At 34.4% G+C, this 16,439-nt stretch overlaps 1 long non-coding RNA gene across 1 annotated transcript; it reads left to right on the top strand.

The window, feature by feature from the left end:
* Nucleotides 1-994: 994 nt before the first annotated feature.
* Nucleotides 995-16,371, top strand: LOC126742326 (uncharacterized). The gene is made up of 4 exons (XR_007662533.1): nt 995-1,209; nt 1,580-2,325; nt 14,982-15,854; nt 15,921-16,371. It is a non-coding gene; the product is annotated as an uncharacterized LOC126742326 (long non-coding RNA).
* The last annotated feature ends 68 nt before the right edge of the window (nt 16,372-16,439 follow it).

Raw genomic sequence — 16,439 nt, 5'->3', positions numbered from 1 at the left:
CCCTGTAGATTCTGGGAAAAGGTATAGGCCCCTAATAAAGCGGCCACTGTACATACATGCGTACGCTTCTTGTGCATGTCAAGTCCCAATTTAATACCTTTGACATTCATGGCTACCGCCTGCATGTCATTTTGTTATTATAACCGATTCCAAGCGATCTATCGGTTTTAACCGCGGTTAAGACCTTGGTTCACCTTGAACAGTCCCTTTATAACATAACCAATCGTGTCCGCCTGGCCGTGTTTGGTTGAAGTAACTTCGTAATTTGTCAGCTGTCACTATCATCATTTTGTTTGTTTTTAAATAATACCCCAGACGCCAGTAATATTATATGTAATTAGTTTTTAAACATAAATATCAAAAAAGAACACTTATTAGCCATAATACATTTTGTGTCATTTTTAAAAAGGAAATAATTTGTTGTTTGTTTTTATTTTTTCCCGCACTTATTTCAATATCTTTGACATTTGAAGAAAAAAAATTTAAATACGCCACTGAGTTTTATGAAAAAATATGTATTAAAAGCAGTTGTTTTTATTTTTTTTCTATCTTATACAGAGCCTGAGAAATAATAACATCTCGAAAAGTGAACATTTTCGTTTTCGCCCTATATTTCAGGAAGAAAAGTAGTTGGAATATTTGTTTGTGGCTTTAAAAGTTTTAGAAAAAAGTGATACGGGGTTACGCAAAACCGCAGAGCTATATCTTAAAAAATGGCACACAGTGTACTTGTAATAAAAAGGAAAAGATAAACAGACATAAATGTCAATATATACAGCTGAGAAAAATACACTCTACAGGCTCTAAAATGCATACTCCGCTCTGTAGTGCAAAGCCACAGGGTCTACATTAGCAGCGTGGCCTCATATCTGAATGCGAAATATACAAGGTTTGCAACTGGAGAAACATTTACAATTATACTGGCGCAAAAATTCCAGAAGAAATTTTTGCGTACCGTAAAATGGGGTTATTTGGGACGCAACATCTCATGTTCTAATTTTGCTAGTGGCAACAACGCAGATATAAACATAACCACAATTTAATGTTTTCGGTAGTTGAAGAGCAACAGGTTAATGAATAAATTACATTAATTCTTTCTAAATTGATGATATTTCAGAAGTATAAAAAAAAACATAAGTGGTGGTCAAAAACACGGCAAAAATAAGTGTTCAAAACTTTATCTGGAAAAGGTAGTCGAAAGGTACACAGGTAAGTCCAATTATTTTTTTATTTAGTTTCGTATGTTTTATAAATATTGCCAATATTGTTACCTGCTTTCAGACCTTTTTTTTAGTTTTTAAACTAAATTTTTCTATAAGGTCATGATTTTGGGTAACTTGGGACAACCATTGTCCCATGTTAGCACGTGTCTCAGGTTACCCCATACTATTTAAGGTTTGTTCCAATCCATCAAAAAACCTCCCGAAACGGTCCCAGAAGTGTTTTCACACGCATGCGCAGTGATTATATGTGTTTTTTAATTAAACCACTGCGCATGCGCGTGACACTTTTGAGACCGTTTCAGGGCGGTTTTTTGATGGGTTAGAACAAACCTTTAATCTGTTGTTGTTGTTTTTAGGAATCAACATGCCAAGAAAATATATTCGCAAAGTAGGCTCTAAAAAATATCATGACTTTGAAGAAAAAAATATGGAAAGTGCTATAGAAGACGTGCAATCTGGAATGTCCTATAGAACAGCTTCTGAAAAATGGAAGGTAACCAAATCAACTTTACAGAGAAGATGTACAAAGTAGAATTTAGGGAGTTATGGAAGATCTACAGTTTTGAAAAAAGCGGAAGAAGACGAATTTATTAGAGGGCTAACCACAGCAGCTGAATGGGGATTTCCCTTATCTCACTTTGAAATAAGGTGCATGGTGAAACGATATCTGGATATTAAGGGTGTCATAGAAAAACGATTTAAAGAAAATTTCCCTGGGCCCGATTGGATTTTATCATTTTTGCGTCGACACAGAGGTGAGCTATTTACAAGATTATGTGAAAAATATCAAATCATCTAGGGCAGAAGTGGATGAAAACGTGTTAAGGAAATATTTTCAAAATTTAGCGGTTTCGCTTGAAGGAATTCCACCGCATCTAATAATAAACTATGATGAGACTAATCTGACCGATGACCCTGGGAAACAGAAGGCCATAGTTAGGCGAGGCTGTAAACGTCCCGAAAGAGTATTGGACTCTAGCAAAAGCAGCACCTCCGTAATGTTTGCAGGAACCGCATCCGGAAAGCTCTTACCATGCTATGTCGTTTACAAAGCTGAACATTTGTACGACACTTGGCGGCAAGGAGGTCCAAGAGGAACCAGGTATAACCGATCGAAGAGTGGTTAGTTTGACGGGGTGATTTTTGAAGATTGGTTCAGCAAGATTGCTCTAAAATACTTTCAAAAATATGACAGGGATGTTCCAAAAATGTTAATCGGGGACAACTTAGCTTCACATTTATCTATGAATGTGATAAACCTGTGCAAAGCATATAATATTCGTTTTGTGTTACTCCCACCAAACAGTACACATATTTGTCAACTCCTAGATGTTGCTGTGTTTCGACCATTGAAGACTTTTTGGAGGCAAGTGATTAATAAATGGAAAAGTCTCATAGAGGGTGTATTCCAAAAGATACGCAGATTAAAGATTCCCAGTCTATTAGCAGAGACACTAGAGAAGCTTAACATAACTATCGAGGAAAATTTAATAAGTGGATTTAGGGCAACAGACAATTTCCCTCTTGATGAGGAGCAGGTATTGAAACGTTGAAACGTATCCCTCGAAAAGAACCAAGTGCTGATGGTAGTACAAGCACTGTATGGTCAGAAACTTTTGCTGATATGCTATCGCAAAGAAGGATAAACCAAAACCCAGAAAAGAAACGGAAAAAGAAATTAAAAGTTCAACCAGGACTAAATGTAGCTTGCTCTAGCAATAGCAGTTCTAGCGGAGATGAGAGCAGTGGGAACGACGAACAGTTTTCATTACACGATTCCGAATCCTTAGTTGGCCAGAGAAACTTTGACGATGTGGATATGGAGGAAAATTGGGAAGATTTTGACAATGTGGATATAAACGACAACCAAGAAGATTTTAACCAAAGTTATATAGAGGAAAACATGACATTAGTTGAACTACGAGATAAGATTAACCAGGAAAGAAATAATAACCAACAAAATGGACAAAAACAAATCATTGGTAAGGAAATTAGAATGGTAGGAATTTCAATCAACGATTTTGTAATTGCCAAATTTACCTTTTCAGCTTCAACAAAAAAGAAACTCGACAAATATTATATTGGACTTGTCAAATCAATCCACTCTAAAGACGGACATAAATCATATTTTTGAAGCTTTATGAGAAAATAACAAACATTTTGTGTTCCCACATTTAGCCGATGAGTTTGATGTCCCAGAGGATAAAATTGTAAGATTGCTCAAAGCAATGAACGTGAGCATTACTAGAGGCCGCCATACATTTAATGAATTAGAAAATACAGATTGGTTACAATAAGGAGAACTCAAATAATGATCCATTTTTCTCGGTTTACAGAAAGTTTTTTTTGTTCTTGTGATATTTTTTTGTGTTTAGGGAACATTTTTTTAGTTTCTATTGTTCCTTGCGATACAAATCGAAAGGCTGTGATTTTGAATTTATTTTTTTAGTTCCTTTTTGCTAATTACGATACAAATCGTAGAGCTATGTTACAAGTACCTACCATTATTTTTTATACAAGTGCCTAGATATGCATTTTTGTAATAAATAAATAAATGAATTTATGAAATTCGTATCAACTCAGGGTTTCCTTTCCTCTAAATAATTATATAAGCAAAAAAAATCAACACAAGATGTGTGCTGGTCTATTATGCTCATATATCTGCTGTCCCAAGTAACCACTGAGTAGTTTAACATGCGTTTTCGGCGTAAAACGGGTAGAATCCATTTAACCCCAATGCGGGGTTACTTGGGACAGTAAATATAAATATATTTTTTGACAAATATTTTTACATTAGGAGTCATTTATGGTGCTATATAGTTTAAGTTCATATGAAAGAAATTTTTTACGAAGGGAAGATCGCTTTTCCTCCCTACAAACTCTGATAAATTACCACATTATTGAAAAAATGAAAGTGAATTTGTTCCAAGTAACCCCATTTTACGGTATATGTGCATTCCATAATAGTTTTGAACCCAGTTTGACTTCCACATGACTGGTTTATTAGGAAAATTCAAATCTATATTTCGAGTTAGAAAACTAAAACTTTTGATGCATTCATACTTAACTGATTCGCATCAAAGCAGTTAGCGACAATCGATTGTGTACATCACCCTTACTTGCAAACGATCATTGTCGAAATCCCTTTTAACAAAAGTTGTTTTATGAGCAAATATAATAAATTTTGTCAATAAATATAGCTGCCTAAACCACAAAGTGAAACTAAAGTGGTAGACGTCGTTATGCGTTATGCAGTTTTGCATTACCGTGCATCTGGTACGAATTTATTTGCCCAAGTCTTTTTTACCTTTATTGAAGTCCTTGTCCTTATGAAACGATACGGTCAAGTCTCAAAACTAGTCGACATTAAATAGGTATTTCTGGGAAATTTTAGACTTTTTTTTCTAGTTAGAAGTTATATAGTTAGAAGAGCATCTTTTGACATTCTATTGTTTTCGATCACTTCAGGTTTAACAGAAAGTGACACTAACTTTCTTACTTTAAATGAGACACTTGATATACTATTACATATATACATATATGTCACCTCTGTGACATAAACTTAGCCTTAAAAAACAGCAACATAACGCTAACTAAAGTCTAAAGTAAGTTTTCAATATGCTCTCCATTTTAAATAATATATGTAGTATAAACAACTTCTAAATGTTCTATAGCATTGATTTACGGTTATTCATTTTTAAACAGTCGCGCTTCTTGTGATATTTAACTCCAAAGCGGCTAGCCTGGTGGAGGTTTCGGGTATATCCTCGAAATGTAGCAGAATTTCTAGCTGCTTTTCTTCTGTTAGAACTCTTCGGGGTGTGTTCTTAGGTCTTGGGAGTAAACTACCATCTTGCTTGAATTTTGAAGTAATATTAATAACTATTAATCTGACAATGTCAAAGTATTATTCTGTAGCTATGGATACAAGCGCGGATATTAACTATTGTTTTCTATTAACTATTGTTATTATTTCATAGAGTTGAAATTATATCACCGCAATAAAATTCTAAATATTTTCTAAACTATTAGATGTTGGTATATAGGACATACGTATATTGTCAGCCAAATCAATTACACTCAGTATAAAACAAAAAACTTCCACTGTTTTAATTTGTAAACAATTAATAATTACTAATCAATTTTACAACCAAATTTGCGAAGCACAAAATGCAACCATAACAATTGTGCGTATTTAATTTTTATTTTACTATGATGGGTCAATGAAATAATTTTTAGGTATAAATACAAGCTCGAAATCTATAATATAAATAATTATATTATATTATAATATAATATATTATACTATAATTATATTATTATATATAATTATACTATAGATTATACTATAATTATAGGGAAATCTTCAGTTATTCGATAACCACTTCGTGCTGATCCTCTACCCACAGGTAAGAACTGGTTGGATCATAAACCGCTGCTCTCTGCCTAAGGGTGGAATACCCTTGTAAGGAGGTAACTCTGCCCTTTGAGGGAACCGATAAATTACCTGCAGTTACCCAGTTGGTCTCCTTACCTGAGGGAAGAGTTGACTCAGATAGCTAGGTTCCGGGGAATCCCGGGGCACAGTTATCCAAAGGGTTGGATTTAAAACTATTTCTTAATTTAGGTATTTTTATTGTTGATAACGCCCACTGAGCCCACTCAGCTGAAAACCGAAGGTGAAAGTTACACCCAGTATACCCTTGGCTTTTTGTGGTAAGGCCCTTTGTACAGCCTAAGGCGACACAATACATTTGTCAAACTAAGTCGTTTTCCTCGAACTATCTGTCCCCCATCCCCGTACGCCGCGTATAATCAAGGAGCCAGAATGGCCTACCGGCCCTTTAATCAACGCAGCTGCGCACGAACTACTTATTTGAGAGGAGTTGGAGGTCCGCCGGATCAAGTCGACTGGACGGCGTGACAATATCGATGAATAGTGTTTTTTGCTCTTTTTAAAAATACTATATAGAATCCTGGATATTTCATTTAAAAAAACTGAAATATTGCGAATTGAAAATTTAAAAAAAATATCTTATTACCTGAGAGGCCCTGTATGAATTTAAAATCCCCGGACACCGTCGTTCAATAGGATTCGGATCGGTAGTTCTTTTGAAAGTTACCTTTATTTCTCCCAAGAAACCTAAAAATTTAAAAATATACGGGGGTGTCCCATTAAAAATTCTGGGGTTAAAGTGGGTGCAGCACTTTTTGAACACCCTGTAGATTCTGACAAAAGGTACTAATAAAACGGCAACCCTGTACATACATGCATACGCTCCGTGTGCATGTCAAGTCCCAATATAATTCAATCCATTTTATTATGTTATTTTAATAGATTATTCATGTTTTTTACATATACTAATCATGTTTTTTTAATAGACTACTATTGAAAAAACAAACATAAATATGAATTTTTCTGATTTTTGAAGCTAAAATTTATTAAAGATTAGGTTGTGATACATCAATGTATTCAGTAAAAAAATTGCAAAAATTTGACGGTAAAATATATAGGGTGTTTCATTTAATATATATCTGTAACCATAAAATAAAGTTTGTGCCCAATCTTAAAAACAGTGATCCAAAAAAAAAAATTGAAATACGCCATTGACTTTTATGTAAAAATATCTATTAAAAGCAGTTTTTATTTTTTTCTATCTTATACAGCCTGAGAAATAATAACATCTCGAAAAGTGAACATTTTCGTTTTCGCCCTATATTTCAGGAACAAAAGTAGTTGGAATATTTGTTTGTGGCTTTAAAAGTTTTAGAAAAAAGTGAAACAGGGTTACGCAAAACCGCAGAGCTATATCTTAAAAAATGGCACACAGTGTACTTGTAATAAAAAGGAAAAGATATACAGACATAAATGTCAATATATTCAGCTGAGAAAAATACCCTCTACAGGCTCTAAAATGCATACTTCGCTCTGTAGTGCAAAGCCACAGGGTCTACATTAGCAGCGTGGCCTCATATCTGAATGCGAAATATACAGATTTTGCAACTGGAGAAACATTACAATTATACTGGCGCAAAAACTCCAGAAGAAATTTTTGCGTACCGTAAAATGGGGTTATTTGGGACGCAACATCTCATGTTTTAATTTTGCTAGTGGCAACAACGCAAATATAAACATAACCTCAATTTAATGTTTTCGGTAGTTGAAGAGCAACAGGTTAATGAATAAATTACATTAATTCTTTCTAAATTGATGATATTTCAGAAGTATAAAAAAAAACATAAGTGGTGGTCAAAAACACGGCAAAAATAAGTGTTCAAAACTTTATCTGGAAAAGGTAGTCGAAAGGTACACAGGTAAGTCCAATTTTTTTTTTATTTAGTTTCGTATGTTTTATAAATATTGCCAATATTGTTACCTGGTTTTAGACCTTTTTTTTAGTTTTTAAACTAAATTTTTCTATAAGGTCATGATTTTGGGTAACTTGGGACAACCATTGTCCCATGTTAGCACGTGTCTCAGGTTACCCCATACTATTTAAGGTTTGTTCCAATCCATCAAAAAACCTCCCGAAACGGTCCCAGAAGTGTTTTCACACGCATGCGCAGTGATTATATGTGTTTTTTAATTAAACCACTGCACATGCGCGTGACATTTTTGAGACCGTTTCAGGGCGGTTTTTTGATGGGTTAGAACAAACCTTTAATCTATTGTTGTTGTTTTCAGGAATCAACATGCCAAGAAAATATATTCGCAAAGTAGGCTCTAAAAAATATCATGACTTTGAAGAAAAAAATATGGAAAAGTGCTATAGAAGACGTGCAATCTGGAATGTCCTATAGAACAGCTTCTGAAAAATGGAAGGTAACCAAATCAACTTTACAGAGAAGATGTACAAAGTAGAATTTAGGGAGTTATGGAAGATCTACAGTTTTCAAAAAAGCGGAAGAAGACGAATTTATTAGAGGGCTAACCACAGCAGCTGAATGGGGATTTCCCTTATCTCACTTTGAAATAAGGTGCATGGTGAAACGATATCTGGATATTAAGGGTGTCATAGAAAAACGATTTAAAGAAAATTTCCCTTGGCCCGATTGGATTTTATCATTTTTGCGTCGACACAGAGGTGAGCTATTTACAAGATTATGTGAAAAATATCAAATCATCTAGGGCAGAAGTGGATGAAAACGTGTTAAGGAAATATTTTCAAAATTTAGCGGTTTCGCTTGAAGGAATTCCACCGCATCTAATAATAAACTATGATGAGACTAATCTGACCGATGACCCTGGGAAACAGAAGGCCATAGTTAGGCGAGGCTGTAAACGTCCCGAAAGAGTATTGGACTCTAGCAAAAGCAGCACCTCCGTAATGTTTGCAGGAACCGCATCCGGAAAGCTCTTACCATGCTATGTCGTTTACAAAGCTGAACATTTGTACGACACTTGGCGGCAAGGAGGTCCAAGAGGAACCAGGTATAACCGATCGAAGAGTGGTTAGTTTGACGGGGTGATTTTTGAAGATTGGTTCAGCAAGATTGCTCTAAAATACTTTCAAAAATATGACAGGGATGTTCCAAAAATGTTAATCGGGGACAACTTAGCTTCACATTTATCTATGAATGTGATAAACCTGTGCAAAGCATATAATATTCGTTTTGTGTTACTCCCACCAAACAGTACACATATTTGTCAACTCCTAGATGTTGCTGTGTTTCGACCATTGAAGACTTTTTGGAGGCAAGTGATTAATAAATGGAAAAGTCTCATAGAGGGTGTATTCCAAAAGATACGCAGATTAAAGATTCCCAGTCTATTAGCAGAGACACTAGAGAAGCTTAACATAACTATCGAGGAAAATTTAATAAGTGGATTTAGGGCAACAGACAATTTCCCTCTTGATGAGGAGCAGGTATTGAAACGTTGAAACGTATCCCTCGAAAAGAACCAAGTGCTGATGGTAGTACAAGCACTGTATGGTCAGAAACTTTTGCTGATATGCTATCGCAAAGAAGGATAAACCAAAACCCAGAAAAGAAACGGAAAAAGAAATTAAAAGTTCAACCAGGACTAAATGTAGCTTGCTCTAGCAATAGCAGTTCTAGCGGAGATGAGAGCAGTGGGAACGACGAACAGTTTTCATTACACGATTCCGAATCCTTAGTTGGCCAGAGAAACTTTGACGATGTGGATATGGAGGAAAATTGGGAAGATTTTGACAATGTGGATATAAACGACAACCAAGAAGATTTTAACCAAAGTTATATAGAGGAAAACATGACATTAGTTGAACTACGAGATAAGATTAACCAGGAAAGAAATAATAACCAACAAAATGGACAAAAACAAATCATTGGTAAGGAAATTAGAATGGTAGGAATTTCAATCAACGATTTTGTAATTGCCAAATTTACCTTTTCAGCTTCAACAAAAAAGAAACTCGACAAATATTATATTGGACTTGTCAAATCAATCCACTCTAAAGACGGACATAAATCATATTTTTGAAGCTTTATGAGAAAATAACAAACATTTTGTGTTCCCACATTTAGCCGATGAGTTTGATGTCCCAGAGGATAAAATTGTAAGATTGCTCAAAGCAATGAACGTGAGCATTACTAGAGGCCGCCATACATTTAATGAATTAGAAAATACAGATTGGTTACAATAAGGAGAACTCAAATAATGATCCATTTTTCTCGGTTTACAGAAAGTTTTTTTTGTTCTTGTGATATTTTTTTGTGTTTAGGGAACATTTTTTTAGTTTCTATTGTTCCTTGCGATACAAATCGAAAGGCTGTGATTTTGAATTTATTTTTTTAGTTCCTTTTTGCTAATTACGATACAAATCGTAGAGCTATGTTACAAGTACCTACCATTATTTTTTATACAAGTGCCTAGATATGCATTTTTGTAATAAATAAATAAATGAATTTATGAAATTCGTATCAACTCAGGGTTTCCTTTCCTCTAAATAATTATATAAGCAAAAAAAATCAACACAAGATGTGTGCTGGTCTATTATGCTCATATATCTGCTGTCCCAAGTAACCACTGAGTAGTTTAACATGCGTTTTCGGCGTAAAACGGGTAGAATCCATTTAACCCCAATGCGGGGTTACTTGGGACAGTAAATATAAATATATTTTTTGACAAATATTTTTACATTAGGAGTCATTTATGGTGCTATATAGTTTAAGTTCATATGAAAGAAATTTTTTACGAAGGGAAGATCGCTTTTCCTCCCTACAAACTCTGATAAATTACCACATTATTGAAAAAATGAAAGTGAATTTGTTCCAAGTAACCCCATTTTACGGTATATGTGCATTCCATAATAGTTTTGAACCCAGTTTGACTTCCACATGACTGGTTTATTAGGAAAATTCAAATCTATATTTCGAGTTAGAAAACTAAAACTTTTGATGCATTCATACTTAACTGATTCGCATCAAAGCAGTTAGCGACAATCGATTGTGTACATCACCCTTACTTGCAAACGATCATTGTCGAAATCCCTTTTAACAAAAGTTGTTTTATGAGCAAATATAATAAATTTTGTCAATAAATATAGCTGCCTAAACCACAAAGTGAAACTAAAGTGGTAGACGTCGTTATGCGTTATGCAGTTTTGCATTACCGTGCATCTGGTACGAATTTATTTGCCCAAGTCTTTTTTACCTTTATTGAAGTCCTTGTCCTTATGAAACGATACGGTCAAGTCTCAAAACTAGTCGACATTAAATAGGTATTTCTGGGAAATTTTAGACTTTTTTTTCTAGTTAGAAGTTATATAGTTAGAAGAGCATCTTTTGACATTCTATTGTTTTCGATCACTTCAGGTTTAACAGAAAGTGACACTAACTTTCTTACTTTAAATGAGACACTTGATATACTATTACATATATACATATATGTCACCTCTGTGACATAAACTTAGCCTTAAAAAACAGCAACATAACGCTAACTAAAGTCTAAAGTAAGTTTTCAATATGCTCTCCATTTTAAATAATATATGTAGTATAAACAACTTCTAAATGTTCTATAGCATTGATTTACGGTTATTCATTTTTAAACAGTCGCGCTTCTTGTGATATTTAACTCCAAAGCGGCTAGCCTGGTGGAGGTTTCGGGTATATCCTCGAAATGTAGCAGAATTTCTAGCTGCTTTTCTTCTGTTAGAACTCTTCGGGGTGTGTTCTTAGGTCTTGGGAGTAAACTACCATCTTGCTTGAATTTTGAAGTAATATTAATAACTATTAATCTGACAATGTCAAAGTATTATTCTGTAGCTATGGATACAAGCGCGGATATTAACTATTGTTTTCTATTAACTATTGTTATTATTTCATAGAGTTGAAATTATATCACCGCAATAAAATTCTAAATATTTTCTAAACTATTAGATGTTGGTATATAGGACATACGTATATTGTCAGCCAAATCAATTACACTCAGTATAAAACAAAAAACTTCCACTGTTTTAATTTGTAAACAATTAATAATTACTAATCAATTTTACAACCAAATTTGCGAAGCACAAAATGCAACCATAACAATTGTGCGTATTTAATTTTTATTTTACTATGATGGGTCAATGAAATAATTTTTAGGTATAAATACAAGCTCGAAATCTATAATATAAATAATTATATTATATTATAATATAATATATTATACTATAATTATATTATTATATATAATTATACTATAGATTATACTATAATTATAGGGAAATCTTCAGTTATTCGATAACCACTTCGTGCTGATCCTCTACCCACAGGTAAGAACTGGTTGGATCATAAACCGCTGCTCTCTGCCTAAGGGTGGAATACCCTTGTAAGGAGGTAACTCTGCCCTTTGAGGGAACCGATAAATTACCTGCAGTTACCCAGTTGGTCTCCTTACCTGAGGGAAGAGTTGACTCAGATAGCTAGGTTCCGGGGAATCCCGGGGCACAGTTATCCAAAGGGTTGGATTTAAAACTATTTCTTAATTTAGGTATTTTTATTGTTGATAACGCCCACTGAGCCCACTCAGCTGAAAACCGAAGGTGAAAGTTACACCCAGTATACCCTTGGCTTTTTGTGGTAAGGCCCTTTGTACAGCCTAAGGCGACACAATACATTTGTCAAACTAAGTCGTTTTCCTCGAACTATCTGTCCCCCATCCCCGTACGCCGCGTATAATCAAGGAGCCAGAATGGCCTACCGGCCCTTTAATCAACGCAGCTGCGCACGAACTACTTATTTGAGAGGAGTTGGAGGTCCGCCGGATCAAGTCGACTGGACGGCGTGACAATATCGATGAATAGTGTTTTTTGCTCTTTTTAAAAATACTATATAGAATCCTGGATATTTCATTTAAAAAAACTGAAATATTGCGAATTGAAAATTTAAAAAAAATATCTTATTACCTGAGAGGCCCTGTATGAATTTAAAATCCCCGGACACCGTCGTTCAATAGGATTCGGATCGGTAGTTCTTTTGAAAGTTACCTTTATTTCTCCCAAGAAACCTAAAAATTTAAAAATATACGGGGGTGTCCCATTAAAAATTCTGGGGTTAAAGTGGGTGCAGCACTTTTTGAACACCCTGTAGATTCTGACAAAAGGTACTAATAAAACGGCAACCCTGTACATACATGCATACGCTCCGTGTGCATGTCAAGTCCCAATATAATTCAATCCATTTTATTATGTTATTTTAATAGATTATTCATGTTTTTTACATATACTAATCATGTTTTTTTAATAGACTACTATTGAAAAAACAAACATAAATATGAATTTTTCTGATTTTTGAAGCTAAAATTTATTAAAGATTAGGTTGTGATACATCAATGTATTCAGTAAAAAAATTGCAAAAATTTGACGGTAAAATATATAGGGTGTTTCATTTAATATATATCTGTAACCATAAAATAAAGTTTGTGCCCAATCTTAAAAACAGTGATCCAAAAAAAAAAATTGAAATACGCCATTGACTTTTATGTAAAAATATCTATTAAAAGCAGTTTTTATTTTTTTCTATCTTATACAGCCTGAGAAATAATAACATCTCGAAAAGTGAACATTTTCGTTTTCGCCCTATATTTCAGGAACAAAAGTAGTTGGAATATTTGTTTGTGGCTTTAAAAGTTTTAGAAAAAAGTGAAACAGGGTTACGCAAAACCGCAGAGCTATATCTTAAAAAATGGCACACAGTGTACTTGTAATAAAAAGGAAAAGATATACAGACATAAATGTCAATATATTCAGCTGAGAAAAATACCCTCTACAGGCTCTAAAATGCATACTTCGCTCTGTAGTGCAAAGCCACAGGGTCTACATTAGCAGCGTGGCCTCATATCTGAATGCGAAATATACAGATTTTGCAACTGGAGAAACATTACAATTATACTGGCGCAAAAACTCCAGAAGAAATTTTTGCGTACCGTAAAATGGGGTTATTTGGGACGCAACATCTCATGTTTTAATTTTGCTAGTGGCAACAACGCAAATATAAACATAACCTCAATTTAATGTTTTCGGTAGTTGAAGAGCAACAGGTTAATGAATAAATTACATTAATTCTTTCTAAATTGATGATATTTCAGAAGTATAAAAAAAAACATAAGTGGTGGTCAAAAACACGGCAAAAATAAGTGTTCAAAACTTTATCTGGAAAAGGTAGTCGAAAGGTACACAGGTAAGTCCAATTTTTTTTTTATTTAGTTTCGTATGTTTTATAAATATTGCCAATATTGTTACCTGGTTTTAGACCTTTTTTTTAGTTTTTAAACTAAATTTTTCTATAAGGTCATGATTTTGGGTAACTTGGGACAACCATTGTCCCATGTTAGCACGTGTCTCAGGTTACCCCATACTATTTAAGGTTTGTTCCAATCCATCAAAAAACCTCCCGAAACGGTCCCAGAAGTGTTTTCACACGCATGCGCAGTGATTATATGTGTTTTTTAATTAAACCACTGCACATGCGCGTGACATTTTTGAGACCGTTTCAGGGCGGTTTTTTGATGGGTTAGAACAAACCTTTAATCTATTGTTGTTGTTTTCAGGAATCAACATGCCAAGAAAATATATTCGCAAAGTAGGCTCTAAAAAATATCATGACTTTGAAGAAAAAAATATGGAAAAGTGCTATAGAAGACGTGCAATCTGGAATGTCCTATAGAACAGCTTCTGAAAAATGGAAGGTAACCAAATCAACTTTACAGAGAAGATGTACAAAGTAGAATTTAGGGAGTTATGGAAGATCTACAGTTTTCAAAAAAGCGGAAGAAGACGAATTTATTAGAGGGCTAACCACAGCAGCTGAATGGGGATTTCCCTTATCTCACTTTGAAATAAGGTGCATGGTGAAACGATATCTGGATATTAAGGGTGTCATAGAAAAACGATTTAAAGAAAATTTCCCTTGGCCCGATTGGATTTTATCATTTTTGCGTCGACACAGAGGTGAGCTATCCACAAGATTATGTGAAAATATCAAATCATCTAGGGCAGAAGTGGATGAAAACGTATTAAGAAAATATTTTTAAAATTTAGCGGTTTCGCTTGAAGGAATTCCACCGCATCTAATAATAAACTATGATGAGACTAATCTGACCGATGACCCTGAGAAACAGAAGGCCATAGTTAGGCGAGGCTGTAAACGTCCGGAAAGAGTATTGGACTCTAGCAAAAGCAGCACCTCCGTAATGTTTGCAGGGACCGCATCCGGAAAGCTCTTACCATGCTATGTCGTTTACAAAGCTGAACATTTGTGCACTTGGCGGCAAGGAGGTCCAAGAGGAACCAGGTATAACCGATCGAAGAGTGGTTGGTTTGACGGGGTGATGTTTGAAGATTGGTTCAGCAAGATTGCTCTAAAATACTTTCAAAAATATGACAGGGATGTTCCAAAAATGTTAATCGGGGACAACTTAGCTTCACATTTATCTATAAATGTGATAAACCTGTGCAAAGCATTTAATATTAGTTTTGTGTTATTGTCCCACCAAACAGTACACATTTTTGTCAACCCCTAGATGTTGCTGTGTTTCGACCATTGAAGACTTTTTGGAGGCAAGTGATTAATAAATGGAAAATGTCTCATAGAGGGTGTATTCCAAAAGATACGTTTCCCAGTCTATTAGCAGAGACACTAGAGAAGCTTAACATAACTATCGAGGAAAATTTAATAAGTGGATTTAGGGCAACAGACAATTTCCCTCTTGATGAGGAGCAGGTATTGAAACGTTGAAACGTATCCCTCGAAAAGAACCAAGTGCTGATGGTAGTACAAGCACTTTATGGTCAGAAACTTTTGCTGATATGCTATCGCAAAGAAGGATAAACCAAAACCCAGAAAAGAAACGGAAAAAGAAATTAAAAGTTCAACCAGGACTAAGTGTAGCTTGCTCTAGCAATAGCAGTTCTAGCGGAGATGAGAGCAGTGGGAACGACGAACAGTTTTCATTACACGATTCCGAATCCTTAGTTGGCCAGAGAAACTTTGACGATGTGGATATGGAGGAAAATTGGGAAGATTTTGACAATGTGGATATAAACGAAAACCAAGAAGATTTTAACCAAAGTGATATAGAGGAAAACATGACATTAGTTGAACTACGAGATAAGATTAACCAGGAAAGAAATAATAACCAACAAAATGGACAAAAACAAATCATTGGTAAGGAAATTAGAATGGTAGGAATTTCAATCAACGATTTTGTAATTGCCAAATTTACCTTTTCAGCTTCAACAAAAAAGAAACTCGACAAATATTATATTGGACTTGTCAAATCAATCCACTCTAAAGACGGACATAAATCATATTTTTGAAGCTTTATGAGAAAATAACAAAAAATAACAAACATTTTGTGTTCCCACATTTAGCCGATGAGTTTGATGTCCCAGAGGATAAAATTGTAAGATTGCTCAAAGCAACGAACGTGAGCATTACTAGAGGCCGCCATACGTTTAATGAATTAGAAAATACAGATTGGTTACAATAAGGAGAACTCAAATAATGATCCATTTTTCTCGGTTTACAGAAAGTTTTTTTTGTTCTTGTGATATTTTTTTGTGTTTAGGGAACATTTTTTTAGTTTCTATTGTTCCTTGCGATACAAATCGAAAGGCTGTGATTTTGAATTTATTTTTTTAGTTCCTTTTTGCTAATTACGATACAAATCGTAGAGCTATGTTACAAGTACCTACCATTATTTTTTATACAAGTGCCTAGATATGCATTTTTGTAATAAATAAATAAATG

Source organism: Anthonomus grandis, chromosome 11, assembly GCF_022605725.1.
Source record: "Anthonomus grandis grandis chromosome 11, icAntGran1.3, whole genome shotgun sequence".
Classification (NCBI taxonomy): domain Eukaryota; kingdom Metazoa; phylum Arthropoda; class Insecta; order Coleoptera; family Curculionidae; genus Anthonomus; species Anthonomus grandis.
This window is presented reverse-complemented; position numbering and strand designations above follow the sequence as displayed.